The sequence below is a fragment of the Bubalus kerabau genome, chromosome 5, assembly GCF_029407905.1.
Source record: "Bubalus kerabau isolate K-KA32 ecotype Philippines breed swamp buffalo chromosome 5, PCC_UOA_SB_1v2, whole genome shotgun sequence".
NCBI classification, from domain to species: domain Eukaryota; kingdom Metazoa; phylum Chordata; class Mammalia; order Artiodactyla; family Bovidae; genus Bubalus; species Bubalus kerabau.
This window is the reverse complement of record NC_073628.1, coordinates 106,303,359-106,318,530: the sequence shown is the minus strand read 5'-3', so window position 1 is coordinate 106,318,530 and position 15,172 is coordinate 106,303,359. Positions and strand designations below refer to the sequence as shown.

At 45.9% G+C, this 15,172-nt stretch overlaps 1 protein-coding gene across 11 annotated transcripts in view; it reads right to left on the bottom strand.

Moving 5' to 3' along the window:
- ZBTB17 (zinc finger and BTB domain containing 17) overlaps nt 1-9,635 on the bottom strand; it is a 29,910-nt gene extending 20,275 nt beyond the window's left edge. For 10 of the 11 annotated variants that reach the window (XM_055582594.1, XM_055582591.1, XM_055582593.1 and 7 more), the window contains exons 1-2: nt 9,453-9,635; nt 7,311-7,397 (exon numbers count right to left, since the gene is read on the bottom strand). The gene's annotated coding sequence lies outside the window, so the exon portion shown is untranslated. The remainder of the gene's footprint in view (nt 1-7,310; nt 7,398-9,452) is intronic. The other variant, XM_055582592.1, reaches the window with a different exon arrangement.
- Between the last annotated feature and the right edge of the window lie 5,537 nt (nt 9,636-15,172).

Sequence of the window (15,172 nt, the reverse complement as noted above, 5' to 3'; positions counted from 1 at the left end):
ATGAGCAAAATAAGGCTTAGAGAAGTTGTCATTCCACCCAGGTCTCAATGACATGCCCGGAGCCAAGGCCAAAGTCCACCACACTCTATGAGGTGTGCTCTTTTCACTTTAAACAGGGACAAAACTTCCATGGACAGACAAAGAATTCTTCATTCACTGGATCCTCAGTCTGTCCCAAAAGGGCAAATTCTCTGCCATTAACTGGCAACTCCCTTTCTTTACACTAATTAGTGTTACAAAACATGTTATATATTTTTTCAAAAAGTCAGAAATGAGCGATGTTAAGTCTTAGTTCTGATCTTCAGTTTGCAACTGCCAAATGAAACATAAAATTGAAACTCTGAAGCATCTTAATTTCTGAAAGCATGGCACACCAGGTAGGGGCTTCCCTGATGGCTCAAGTGGTAAAGAATCCACCTGCCAACGCAGGAGACCTGGGTTTGCTCCCTGGGTCAAGAAGATCCCCTGGAGAAGGAAAACAGCAACTCACCCCAATATTCTTGCTGGGGCAATCCCATGGACAGAGGAGCCTGGTGGGCAGTCCATGGGGTCATAAAAGAGTCAGACATGAATTAGCAAGTAAACAACAACACACCATACCAGGTACCCCGACTGACTCTCATGACACAGGGCTACAAATGCTGAAGAAAAACTGTATGACATCTGTTAAAATGCATCAAAGAACTGGCAAATCAACAAGGAAGACTGACAGGTCAAACAAACTTAAGCAAAGGCTGGAATTCAGATAGCAAGTGGAGCTTTGAGGGTGGGCAGCAAAGGCATCTGCAGAACTGGGCAAGCTCAAGTTCTCCCCCTCTCCCCAAAAAGGGAGGTCCCTCCAGAATAAAGCTGGGTCCCAAAGGGTTATATCTTAGTGGAAAGAAAATGGCACAGAAAACAGCCCATATCAAATCAAGGCACCTGATGGAGAGGTGTACAATTCCTCTGGGAGAGTCTGTAACCACTAGATGGCCCCCCATGGACTACACCCCAAAGTCATACACTGTAAAAGATACACTTCAGGTAGATAAAAAGTGATCCCAAAATGAAAGTATTTGATGCAAGGAGGGAGGACCAACTAAAATAGTAAATAAGAAATAAGCGTATCTGGGGGCTTCCCTGGTGGTCCAGTAGTCAAGAATCTGTCTGGCAATGCACGAGTCACCGGTTCGATCCCCAGTCTGGGAAGACCCCACATGCCACAGAGCAGCTGAGCCGGGGCACCACAATGACTTAGCTCATGTGCCTAGTGCCTGCGCTCAGCAACAAGAGAAGCCGCCACAGGAAGAGCTACCCCCGCTCACCACAACCAGAGAGAGTCCATGCAGCAGCCAAGACCCAGCACGACCAAAACATAAAAGAGCCAAACTATACACCTATGGACTAAAAGCTGAGGAGGGAGTATCAGGAACTAAAGTGTGATAAGGTCCTAACTGCTTGGGAGAAAAGTGCAAAGACACTGACTAAAGTTTCCCTGGTAGCTCAGTTGATAAAGAATCTACCTGCAATGCAGGAGACCCCGTTTTGATTCCTGGGTCAGGAAGATCTGCTGGAGAAGGGATAGGCTACCCACTCCAGTATTCTTGGGCTTCCCTTGTGGCTTAGCTGGTAAAGAATCCACCTGCAATGCGGGAGACCTGGGTTTGATCCCTGGGTTGGAAAGATCGCCTGGGGACGGGAATGGCTACCGACTCCAGTATTCTGGCCTGGAGAATTCCGTGGACTGTATAGTTCATGGGGTTGCAAAGAGTCGGACACAACTGAGCAAACTTCACTTCACAAAATTAGAAACTGGCAAGTCATGTAAATTGAGAGATATGCCATGTTCATGAATCAGAAGATCAATATCATATAAACATCACCTCTATCCAAACTGACATGTAATAAATTCAATTGTAATAAAATTCAAAGTGATTCTAATAAAAGACTCCAACAATTTTTATGGAATTTGATAAACATAATCCAAAATGAAGATAGTAGAAAGCCAAAACCTTACCAGATACCAAGAATTGTTATATAAGAACTCAAAGGGACTTTCCTGGTGGCCCAGTGGCTTAAGACTCCCGCTCCCAATGTAGGGAACCTGGGTTCGATCCTTCGTCAGGGAACTAGATCCCACATGCTGTAACTAAGAGTTTGTAAGCTGCAAGTAAAGATCCCGTGTGCCACAACTAGAAGATCAGAGATTCTGTGCACTGCATCTAAGACCTGGTGCAGCCAAATAAATAAACAGAAAATAGAAAAAAATAAAAGAACTGAGAAATGAAATTGGCAGGATATTGGCACATAGACAGAGACAGATGGTAAAGGGCCCAGAAAGAGCACGCACACGTGTGGGCGCCTGGTGCACGACGGTGGTCACTGGTGACTTTAAAGATTCACAAAACAGGAATGTATTTTTCAGTACATAGTACAGGCTTAATCTGATGTGCTTATTTAAAAAAAGGAAAAAATTATCTCCTATCTCAAACCATATACAAAATTATTATGAACAGACTAAAGACTTAAGAGTAAAAGGTGAAGAATCATAAAACATTTGGAAGACAATACATGGGGAAATACCTTTATAAACTTGAAGCAGGGAGGAAGTTCTTAAAAAGAAATAAGTGAGAACTATTAAGAAAAAGTTAATAAATGACATTAAAACTAAGAATTTTTGTTCATTAAAAAAACTAGAGTGACAAGACAAGCCACAAACTGGAAGTGGATAGTTTCAACACATCTAACTGACAAAGGATTAATATCAAAACAAAAAAACAGGGAGAAAAAAGTCTCCATATAATAAAAAGACAACTCAATAAAACAATGAGCAAAAAGATTTAAGCCATTTTTTCAGAGAAGCTGAAAGCTGAATGATCCATTAGTGCATGAAAAGATGCTCAACCCACTAAAAACCATGAAGATGCAAATCAAAACCACGTGAGGTATCACTGAGCTTCCAACAGATTAGTAAAAAGTTTTAAATCTGATGATACCATTGTTCGGAGGATGTGAAGCAGGCAGAATTGTCAGCTGAGTAAACTGGGGAAACCACTCTGGAAACAACTTGGTATTACTGTATTTAGTCAAACTGAAGATGCACATACCCTAGGATTCAGTCCTCCTCCCTGGGGTGTATCCTGACAGGCTGCACACACGTGCCCCAGGAACGGTCACAGTATCACTGTCTGTCTCAGCAAAATACTGAAAACAAACATCCATCAACAATAGAAAGGATGCGTAAATTCTCATACAACAGGACACAACTCACCAGTGAAAACGAAACACACCTATATGCAACATGGATTAACCTCAAGAACACGTGTTAAGCAAAAAATTTACATCACTGAGAAAAACAAGATGATATACTGACCAGGTTCGATGCACGATACTGGATGCTTGGGGCTGGTGCACTGGGACGACCCAGAGGGATGGTATGGGGAGGGAGGAGGGAGGAGGGTTCAGGATGGGGAACACATGTATACCTGTGGCGGATTCATTTTGATATTTGGCAAAACTAATACAATTATGTAAAGTTTAAAAATAAAATAAAATTTAAAAAAATAAATAAAATAAAGAGGAAAAAAATAAATAAAGAGGTGGATGAACCTAAAGCCTATTGTACAGAATGAAGACAGAAAGACAAAGATAAATATCAAATGCTAACATATACATACGGAATCTAGAAAAATGGTACTGAAGAATTTATTTGCAAGGCAGCAATGGAGAAACAGAAAAATTAAATAAATAAATTTTTTAAAAAATCTACTACTCCTTCAAGGTTTTTTATTAACCAATGGAAAATTATACTTCCTAATCATGGCCAAACTAAAGAACACAAGAATCGTAATTCTGTCTCTTCATATCCAAAGCTAGTCTGTAAAATTTAATACTAAGATAGCCCTGGGGAGTGGTTAAGCATTAATTGGAGATAGATGTACTTGAGAGTAAAAAAAATATCTTAGCAAATTATTTTTAAATTTCCAATTTGAATGTGTATGTGCAGAGAATGTGAGTATATAACTTCACATGATGGTTAATTGTTCTATTTCTCCTCTGTGTCCTTGCTTTTTTCCCCTTTATTTTTCACCATTGCCAAGAGTACAATGCAAAAATTGACTTTGTGTAGAAAAAAATAATTTAAAAAATTAAATGATCTGATTAAATTAAAAAAAAAAAAAAGATGATGTACTGAGTCCAAAATCAGGCAAAATTAAATAATGACATTGTTTAGCACCACAAACACATGTGGTAAAACTATAAAGAAAAGCAAGAGATGGGAATTCCCTGGCGATCCAGTGGTTAAGACTTGGCACTTGCAGCGCCATGGCCTAGATTCAATCCCTGGTCAGGGAACTAAGATCCCACAAGCCATGGGGCCAAAAAAGAAAAAACACCAAAAGAAAAAAGAAAAGAAAAGCATGAACACAGTAAAAGCCAAATCCAGTGATTACGCTGGGGTGGGACTGGGACAGGATCGGGGGGAGGGGGGGGGGCGCTTCAAAGGTAATGGGAACAGTCTTTAGTGTAAAGGAGGTGATGGGTATATGGATGTTCCTTGTATGCTTATCCTTCAGGTGGTATATATTCTTTTGTATCTATTCAATATTTAACAAGACAACTTACAAAATTAAACAATGTTATTTCTGACTTTAAGCCATGATTTGAAGCATTAACTTAGGCAGCTGACTTGAGTTACACTCAACCAGGAAAGTCCCTGACAGGGGCCCACCCAGCTCTGAGACTACAGAAATGAGAAATGCTTCACCACCCAGGCTCCTGAGCTGGAGACAACTTCCCACTGGGCCCTGGAGCCTTCCACTCAGGACAGGAAAGGTACTGCTTAAATGAATCAGGTCAGGAGAGGAAGTGGAGTGGGTGGGGTAGGAGGAACAGGTTCTACTGCCAGACCTTTTAAGACCAGAAGCTGAGTACATTTTTGATGTGACAATGAACCCACCAAAGCTGCTTTCAGGCTGGGTCCAGACTCTCAGCAGGAACTGCCACCTCTGAGGCTCTGCATGCTGCTCTTTAGACACAAGTGAGCAACTCTCAACTCTAACCATGCCCTCCGCTTCCTTCCTTTGAAGCTCAAGGCTGATCTCTCCGATTCCTAACAAGCAGGTGTGAATGTAAGAGCCCTGGCTTTCTGTATGCATCTGTGACTACATCACTGAGGTCAACCGTAGGTAGCCCTCAGACTGTTAAGCTATTGATAGCCATGAGGACCTCTGAGAGTGCCAGACACCTATGCTGACACTGAACACACACACGTGGAGCAACTGCTAAAAGCACTTGGTGCTAAAACGCCTACTCTTTGTGACCTCTATTATTTCAATCATTTAAAAATGTGGCTGGCAGAAGAAGTAGATTTTGGTAAATCATGGCCTCTAGGACAATATGCTTTGTGCACAAAATGTACTTGGAGTTTTTCGCTTCCTGTGAGGTTGGAGTCCTGCCCTTTGGTGGTGTCCGTTACCCTGCCAGACACCAGGTCTGAGAACCTCTGTGCCACCCGTGTGGCACCATCCCTGGGGGAATTCCAGGGCAGTAGAGAGTGGATACCTGGTCTTTTTTGTGGCAAACTGTTCAAACTGGAGCTCGGCCCACAGAGGCTGCCCTTTTGGCATTCTAGACTGAAGGCTCAGTTTACATGCAACAAAATCAAGCCACCTGACGCTTTAAAATGTCTTTCCTGTATACACACACAGGCATGCATGTGCACAGAAGGGCCCGGGCACGAGGGCACGCAGACGCAGTTAACAGTCAGCTGGGCCAGGAACCGGGTCAGATGTAAGAAGGTCACTTACTTTCCTATCCTAAGCATTTTTTTCTTCCTCAACTCTGCACTTTCTTGACCCTCATAGGAGGTTGTTGTTAGGTCATCCTCTCCTAATTAACACATAGTAACACTAGATACCAACTGTGGACTCAAAGACTAGATAAAGCATTTTACATGCATTACCTCATTAATAATTCCACCCTTTAAATAAAGCTGGCGTGAGGTCATCATTATTCCCACTACAAACCCGAGGAAACGGAGGCTTAGAGAGGTCAAGTACTCTGTCCAAAGGCACACAGCTAGTAAGTGTAAGGACCAGGTATGTTAGGCTCAAGTATCTTTGACTTAGAAGTTCATGCTTCTAACCAGCACCCCATAACCCAGAAATTCTGTTTTTTGTTGTCTAGTTGCTCTGTTGTATCCGACTCTTTGCAACCCCATGGCCTGTAGCCCGCCAAGCTCCTCTGTCCATGGGATTCTCCAGGCAGGAATCCTGGAGTGGTATTGCCATCTCCTTCTCCAGAGGATCTTCCTGACCCAGGGATTGATCCCATGTCTCCTGCATTGGCAGGTGGATTCTTTACCACTGAGCCACCTGGGAAGCCCATACTGTGATTATCCATGTGGCTAAGAGCACCTTGATCCCAGGATCCATCTCCCTCATATGCACACCCTGAGCCCCCAGTGCAGTGTCTGACACAGCAGGCACAAAAAACAGTGACTGTGTAAGCAAGCATGGACTCCCTGGACCCAAGCAACATGAACAACCCAAAGCCAGAGGAGCCTGCCTTAGGGGGCCAGGGGGCCAGGGGGCCAGGGAACACACCCCACCCTGTTCCAACAGTGAGTGGCCTTCCCTCAGGCCTAACCATCAGAGGCAGCAATCCAGTCACACTGGGAACAGAACAGGTTCTCTCAGCCAGCCTTCCCTCCAGCATTGGAACAGTCCTGATTCCTCCTTGGGTTGTACACCAGAGGCTGGGGTTTGGGGACACATTGTACAAAAATATGTATCTTTAAACATTAGAACCTTAAAAGGAATGGGTATGTGCTCCCTACTCTGTCTTTCCCTCTCTGCCATATGGAGTGCAGACACAATGGCAGGATCCAGAGCAGCCTGCTCAGTCCATGAGATGGAAGCCTTTGAGCAAGGAAAGCCACATGATCAATGGAACCCTGCTTCTGGATGACTGCATAACAGAGTGAGCTACTCTCACAGTCTGGACTGCCTACTCCCAGACTGTTAAGGGACAGGAATAAATTTCTATTTCCTTTCAACCACTACATTTTGGAGCATTTTAGATTGTACTTAATTAAAACAAGGTGTGAACACTGCCCAGGGATTAATGTAGCATGATCTTTGTCAGTAAAATGACAACAATATTATCAACATTCTCCTAACCAAACTAACTAGGATTTTGTCATTACTGTACACTTTTAAAGAAAAAGTTGTCTGGAAAGGGTGAGCTGAAGCACGCTGTGCCTAGAGAAGAAGGACAAACAAATCGACCTCCTGGTTTGTTTCATCTTTGAGTCTTAACAAACTTACCTCAGATTTCCAAGTAGCCCAGGCTACTCTGTTCCGACAGTTTGTCTGGGGAAACTCCAGCTTGGCTCTCCTCCTCCAGCTCATTACCTGAATCAAAGACCAAGCAGAAAATCTGATGAGAACCTGCAGGATTCTAAGAGCTGCTCTTGTATCCACCAAATACAGGCAAATACAGAGCACTGAGTCTGGCACAAAGGCAGTGCTCAATAAATGTTACACTGGATTGTGACTGGGCTGCTGCAGGCCAGACCCCGTGCTGGACAGCTGGGATACTAAGATGAATAAACCTAGTCCCAGTCCCTACTCTCAGGAAAGCCCCCTACACTCAGGAAAGCCCCCTACACTCGGGAAAGCCTGCTGATCAAAAGACATAACACAAGGTTGATAAGCAAAGCAATGAGGCTGTGCCCAAGTAGTCTTACTGCACTGGCATTCCCCAGGGATGTCCCAGAAACCATGCTTCTCACTCCAGACCCTCACCCAGGTGACACATCCCTTCCCATAACTGTAGTGACTTTTGATGGATGCTAGATCACCAATGGACGGTTCCACTTGAAAGTTTTACAGGCACTAACAACAGACATGTTCAAAACAAAATATATCTTCTCTCCTTAAATCCCCTCCCTATCCTGTTCCCTATCCCACTGAGCAGCATCGCCATCCACCAGTCAAAAATTCAGAGCCAACCCTGACCTCTCCCCCAGCCCCTAAATCCCCCATCTAAGTCATCACCAACTTTGGTTAAGTCTACCTCCAACACATCTCTCCCCACCTTCTGCCTCTTATCTAACTCAAGGCCATGGTCATCTCTCACCTCCACAGTTCTAGTAGCCTCTTAACTGGCCTCCAGGCCCATTCCCTTTAATACAGTCTTCACTAGCATGATCTTTCTAATCCACAAATCTGATTCTTAAATGCGTTCTCATTAACCTAAAATTGCAAGTCCACAGCTAGGTTTAAAATCTTCCCTAGGGGAGATTGCACTACAGGATCCGTGGTTGGGGAACTAAGGATGCCTCTTGCCCCATGGCTGCTTTCCCTCCCCAAACAAGACCCCCAAGGACCAGACCATACACTAGTGTCTTTCATCTCTGTCCCTAGGCAGCTTTCTCACACCTTCCATCTTCAGCTGAGAACACTCTTCCCCTTTTCTGCCTGCACTCTCCAAGCATCCTCCAGTTCTGTTTCCTGGGGAACAGAAGCCTTCCTGGATTTGCCTAAACTGAGTGAGGTGCCTCTACTCAGTGTTTCCAGTGTTTTCTGCTTTTTTCCCATCATATCAGAATTGCCTACATTGCAGTATGTCTCCCACTTGAGTTTCTGAGCTCTGGGTGATGATGATTATACAAAAAATAACAGCAACAAGCACACACAGCATTTACTTTGTGCCAGCAGGCCTTCTTAGCACTTTACACCGATTACCTCATTTAACCTTTATAATCGTTTTAGGAGGCAGATTTTATTCTCAACCATGCTTTAAGGATAAGAAAACCGAGGCACGAGGTGAGGAACCAACGTGCCAAAGGACACAGTTGGCAAGCACCAAGACAGGATTCAAACCCGGCTGCTTGGCTCCACAGCCTACACTTTTTAACCACTCGCTCTATCCTCTGAACACATCAGGAGTTGAACCACCGTCTGTGGAACGAATGAATGAATGAAGTGATCTCATATAGGGGCAGTATCGGTCTCCACCACGACAAACTCCTTCTAGGCCCTCACAGGCATGTGTCCTCCAGCCCCGCCGGCCAAAGTGAGCTGCGCTGGCACCCCGCCACCTCGCGGCCTCAGAACGCCCACCCGCCGCGGCACGCGGGGTCAAGGGGCGGTGACAGCCGGGCGGCGGGGGCGGAGATGCCACCAGCTGGGGTGTCACCCAGCCCGGAGGCGACTCGCGCTCCCTCGCCGGGACGGCGAGTCCAGTCCGCCCGCCCACTATCCGCCCGCTCGCCGGGCAGCGCCCCCCTACCCATTTGTCCTGCACCCTCATGTACGGGGTCCCCTCAGTCCGGGTTCCCGTCCCAGTCCACTTCCCTCCCCTCCCCCACACAACCGTCCCCGGCGTCCCGCCGCGTCCCATCCTCCGCCGCCTCCGCCCGACTCCTGGGACTCCCCCGGCCCCGGGTGCTTGCTGACCCTCACCTGCCATGTCCTGGACCCCACCACAGAAGGAGGTGCATCACGGCCGCGAGAAGGCCGGGGACGGCACTTCAGAGCAGACAAAGGGCGCCGCCATGTTAGACTCGGGCGGAACCGACCTCGCTGGCTTCCCGGCTGCAACTTCCGGCGCATGCGCAGTGCCCGTCCTAGGCGTAGCTCGCGGACTGGCGCATGCGCATAGTAATCCAGAAGTTCTGTAAAACAGCACTGTGCGCTTAGAAATTCTCTCATTGTAACCTTTCCTTGATTTTCTGTTTCAAATGTAAAAGTAACAGCTTCTACGTGTTCAGCGCTTCCTGTGTGCCAGGCACTGTGTTAACCACATTACGCGCATTATCTCAAATCTTCTCACCATCATACGATAATATTTTTCTCCCACTTTTGAAGAAGGGAAAACGGAGTTTCAGGGTAATTGAATTGCCCGTTGTCACGCGTCTTACAAGCGGTGAAGCAGAGATGTGAATGAACCTAGTTGTGGCATCAAAGCTGTAGGATCACAGTTATGTTTTTCTACCTTCTGAGTTAAACGTTACCCCTTTCCCTGTTTAGGGGATATCCAGGATTCAGTTCCAGAGAAGGCAATGGCACCCCACTCCAGTACTCTTGCCTGGAAAAGCCCATGGATGGAGGAGCCTGATAGGCTGCAGTCCATGGGGTCGCTAAGAGTCAGACATGACTGAGCGACTTCACTTTCACGCGTTGGAGAAGGAAATGGCAACCCACTCCAGTGTTCTTGCCTGGAGAATCCCAGGGACGGGGGAGCCTGGTGGGCTGAAGTCTAGGGGGTCGCACAGAGTCGGATACGACTGAAGTGACTTAGCAGCAGGATTCAGTTCAGTTGCTCAGTCGTTTCCGACTCTTTGCAACCCCATGAACCTCAGCACTCTAGGCCTCCCTGTCCATCACCAACTCCTAGAGTCCACCCAAACCCATGTCCATTGAGTCGGTGATGCCATCCAACCATATCTCCAATAGCATATTGGGCACCTACCGACCTGGGGAGTTCATCTTTCAGTGTCCTATCTTTTTGCCTTTTCATACTGTTCATGTGGTTCTCAAGGCAAGAATACTGAAGTGGTTTGCCATTCCCTTCTCCAGTGGACCACGTTGTGTCAGACCTCTCCACCATGACCCGTGCATCTTGGGTGGCCCCACATGGCATGCCTTAAGCTTCATTGAGTTAGACAAGGCTGTGGTCCATTAGCCTGTGTGTGAATGAGGGTGCCTGAAAACAAAATTCGCCTTACAGATTTTACCAGCTCCTCTGTGGTGTCTTTCCAACTTTTCAGCACCACCAGGCCATTGACTTTTCTATTTCCTAATAGTTCTCCTTTCTTCAGTTTTGACCCTGTTTATTTTCATGATCCATAATTTTAACAACACCCTTGCAACAACCTTGATCTCCTTTGCTGTCTTGTCTTTTTGTCATGTGGATTTCATAAGAATTTCAACCCTGGGTGAATCCAACTGCTCCTTTTCCCCTTTGCCAACACCTAAAAAGCCAAACACAACTGGAGAAAGTACCCAATGGGACAGACTGTTCTCTACAAATTCATGACTTCCAGCCTTAAGAGGGACTTCAACAAATGTCAGTCTGGCCAGTTCACTGCTGCTGTCTACACAATAACTAGAGAAACTAAAACACTCAGCAACAGTTGACTTCACCCTTTCTTTTACAGGAAAAATAATAATAGGAAATCTGATAGGAACCCTCTTGTCTTCCCAATACTAAACATGTTAAGTTTCTACTTCTGAGTCCATCTTTGTTGGATGTAGTCAATTGAGACGTGCAATCCATTCCTTTCAGAATCTAAAAAGTTAAAATTTTATTTCCCAGACTCAGTAGCAGTTAGAATCCCAGGTACAGGTAGATTCTGCCAATAAGTAAGATTTGGAAGCCATTGGCCTGCTGATGTTAGCCGATTTTTGCTGGCAAGAAAGGTCATGCAAATGTGGGGTGTTGCAGCCAGCAATGCGTGATGGCCTGTCTCCAGCTTCCTGAGTGTTCAGAAGTATATATGAGATGGGGGCCGCCAAACTCAGCATTCTGGTGCCTGGAACCAGTGTCTAGTCCCAAATCTAGAGCCATGGACACTTGCTGTGGTGATGTGTTTGTTTTTTCAAGTCTTAGAAATCATGTTTTTCTTTTTTTAATGTTTATGCATTTATTTGGCTGTGCTGGATCTTCGTTGCTGGGTGGGCTGTCTCTAGTTGCAGCAAGTGGGAGCTATTCTTTGTTGTGGTGCATGAGCTTCTCATCGAGGTGGCTTCTCTTGTTGAGGAGCCCAGGCTCTAGGGCTCGTAGGCTTCAGTAGCTGCAGCTCCTGGGCTCTAGAGCACCGGTTCAATAGCTGTGGCGCACGAGCTTAGTTGCCCCGAGGCATGGACATCATGTTTATTTTTAGCTTTTACACCATGACAACAAAAAGTGCACAGTGGAGAAGTGAAGAGTTACATAAATTAATCAAAGGCCTAAAAGACAGTGCAATTGAGAAGATGAAAATGAATAAAGTTTAAAAAAAATCAATCTAAACCCCAGAGGGAATTAATGATAAATGATCCACAAGAGAAATTGGGAAAATCTGCTAGATGCAGGCTAAACCTCCAGCCTCCAGTTATGAGGATAAAGTTAGGATCTGGACACATGTTCATTATACCTGCATTTCAGCTCACTGTTTGGGGAGCAAGTGGTTGCAGGTATTAAAAAATCACATTAACTGTGTTTATAATCACACATTCACTCGCTTTTTAAGACACGTGGTTCTATAATTCATAAAGCAATTACCCAAAACTTACAAAAGACAACCCTCTTGGAGCCATGAGAACACCGCTAGCCTCTCCTTTCTGGGCGACCCCCCACCGTGACTGGGCCCAGGCACCCTGTTCATTAATCTCAGGTTGACCAATCTTACATTTAGAAGAAAACAACTTATCTTTCCCCAAAGGTGCTCCAAGTAGGCTATAGTGCTCAGCCCCAGAGTCTGCTCAGTTGCTGCTGGGAGCCCGAAGAGGATGCTCAGGTGTGAAAACTGATTCTGGCAGAAAATGAAAAAAAATCTGGAAGACCCCACCAACTTGACCAAGAAGCTACACTTGAGCTCCACATGGAACACCAAGTTTGAAGCTGCTCTGTATTCCAAAGGATTCCAAGGCAAAGGGAAGAAAAAAAAATTAAGGTCAAGGTGGGGGTGGGGTTGGAATTTACGCTTATAAAAGGACACCTGAAGACTCACTGCAACCCAGACAAACCTCGGATGTTAGGCAGAAGCCTCCTAAGTTCCCATGTTGTACGACCGTGGATCAGAAAGAGGCAGAGCCACAGACAGGGAGTGGGTGCCAGGGGCTTCCTGGGGTGAGAATGTTCTACAGTCTGCTGGGTGCCTATGGACCCATGCACTTGAAGCAGGTGAGAGGCGTCCAAAGGAAAGACATCTCCTATGTGTCTGGGGAGCGTCAGGTGAACCCAGATTTTCTGCATTACAGCTGACGGTTCCCTCAGGGAGGTGATAGCTTATGGCGAACAGTGTCAGATTTGTGATCTCCAAAGAAGATTTAGCTTCAGGACCAGGGAATAGGTTTGATCACTCAAGAGCTTTTGTGTAGCAGAGTTTTATTAAAGTGAAAAAGGACAGAGAACGCTTCTGACATAGACATCAGAAGGAGGATGGAGAGTGCCCCCATCCCGAGTCTTAGCAAGGGAATTCTATACTTTTTAATTGGTTATTACAATAAATCAAAAGGATATCTCAAGTCATAAAGATCTTACTAGACCCACTCCCATTATATACATTTTAAGATAACAGGATTAGTCAGAAGGTTTTCAGGAAGGAGAAACATGTCCTCAAGCAGGATACATTATTGTTATATAATCCTTACTAAGGAATAAAAATGTTTGTCCTTTCCTCCTCCTTGAGAATTCCAGACCCCTATCTCCTCTTTGAGAGCCCCAGACCCCTTTCTCCTCCTCGGGCACCCTGGACTTCTCATCAACTTGCCTAGGAATTGACTCTATCAGAGGGAAATGTAAACCTCACCAGGCAGGCCCATCTGGCTCTGTTCACAGGCTGGGCCACATCAGATAGGTGCTCCTTGGCCACACTTGTCGCTGTGGGCCCAAGGCAGGATCCTCTCCACCCTCAACCCCACTTCTGCTTGTGGATAGAAAACCAAAATTAAACCCTCTAATGCTTCCCTACTTCCTTGGTGGCTCAGACGGTAAAGCGTCTGCCTACAATGTGGGAGACCCGGTTCAATCCCTGGGTTGGGAAGATCTCCTGGAGAAGGAAATGGCAACCCACTTCAGTATTCTTGCCTGGAAAATCCCATGGATGGAGAAGCCTGGTAGTCTACAGTCGATGGGGTCGCAGAGTCGAACATGACTGAGCAACTTCACTTTCACTAATGCTTCCCTGGTGGCTCAGATGGAAAAGAATCTGCCTCCATTGCTGGAAACCTGGGTTTGATCTCTGGATTGGGAAGATCCCCTGTAGGAGGGCCTGGAAACTCACTCCAGTATTCTTGCCTGGAGAATCCCATGGACACAGGAGCCTGGCGGGCTATAGTCCATGGGATCCCAAAGAATTGGACACGACCGAATGACTAACACTTTCAATTAACAAACTGCTTGGATGCTAAAAGGACTATACGCCTAAACTCTCTGAGGGTTCAAGAACCACAGAGCCCCAGGCTCCAGCCCAGAGCAGCACCAGGCAGAGCCCGCAGGTGTCCCAGGGCCGTCCATCTATCCCCACCAGCAGCTTGGCCTCAATTTTCAGCTCTGCCCAACAACGGGCATTTTCTCTCCCCTGAAAATTTGAACATTTACTGAATGTTGTTTTATCTTTGGATTACATCTTACTATATTTTCCTAGGTTTGCATTGCAAATTACAAAAAACACCACTTCTGCAAAAGCAGGTATTCAGCGTACAGGCTTGAGTTTTCAGCTCTCACCTGCTGTATCCTGAGTACATGGGCAAAACACGGGGCTTACTGCCCCACTTCTGCCCTAGTCAGCAGGCCTCCCACCCTGCCATTCCCTTAGTGTATAGAGACCGCAGCCCTTTCCCCATCCCCACCATTCCAGGCAGACCCTCCGGCTTTACTGGCCAAGGGCTGACTTGAGTGGAGCCAACACAGTGCCAAGCACAGCCATGTCTTACCCCTTTGAACCTGCATCTAGAAGGCAGAAATCCCACCCAAGTGAAGCCAGTAAACTGACAAGGGTCCCTCCCAGAGCCTTGTGAGGAGCACCAACAGGGGAGTCTATGGGGGTGACTTTCCAACCGTGGGCACACCGTCCCCCTGGACTGAATGCTCCGGAGGAGACCATAGACATGTACAGTCACCCCTAGAGGGAAGTCTGAGCCCTCAGAAGCTGGGTTCTGCCCCTCTATTTAGAGCCACCAGGGACACTCACAGAACCCTTCCAGATTTGATCTTAAATGTGTAAACGCTGCTCATTCCCAAAAATAGCTCTGACATGAAAAGACCTAATGGACAGTAATTAAAGGAGTACTAACAAGTAATATAACCTGTTTTCATTTCTCACATTGAGTTTAAAAGTTATAAAAAAAACAAATGTTGCTAACTGAACAATAATCTTCAAAGATAGACAAATCTCAGGGTAAGTGGTGGCTTTGATGGTAAAGAATTTGCCTGCAATGCAGGAGACCCAGATTCTATCCCTGGGTTGGGAAGATCC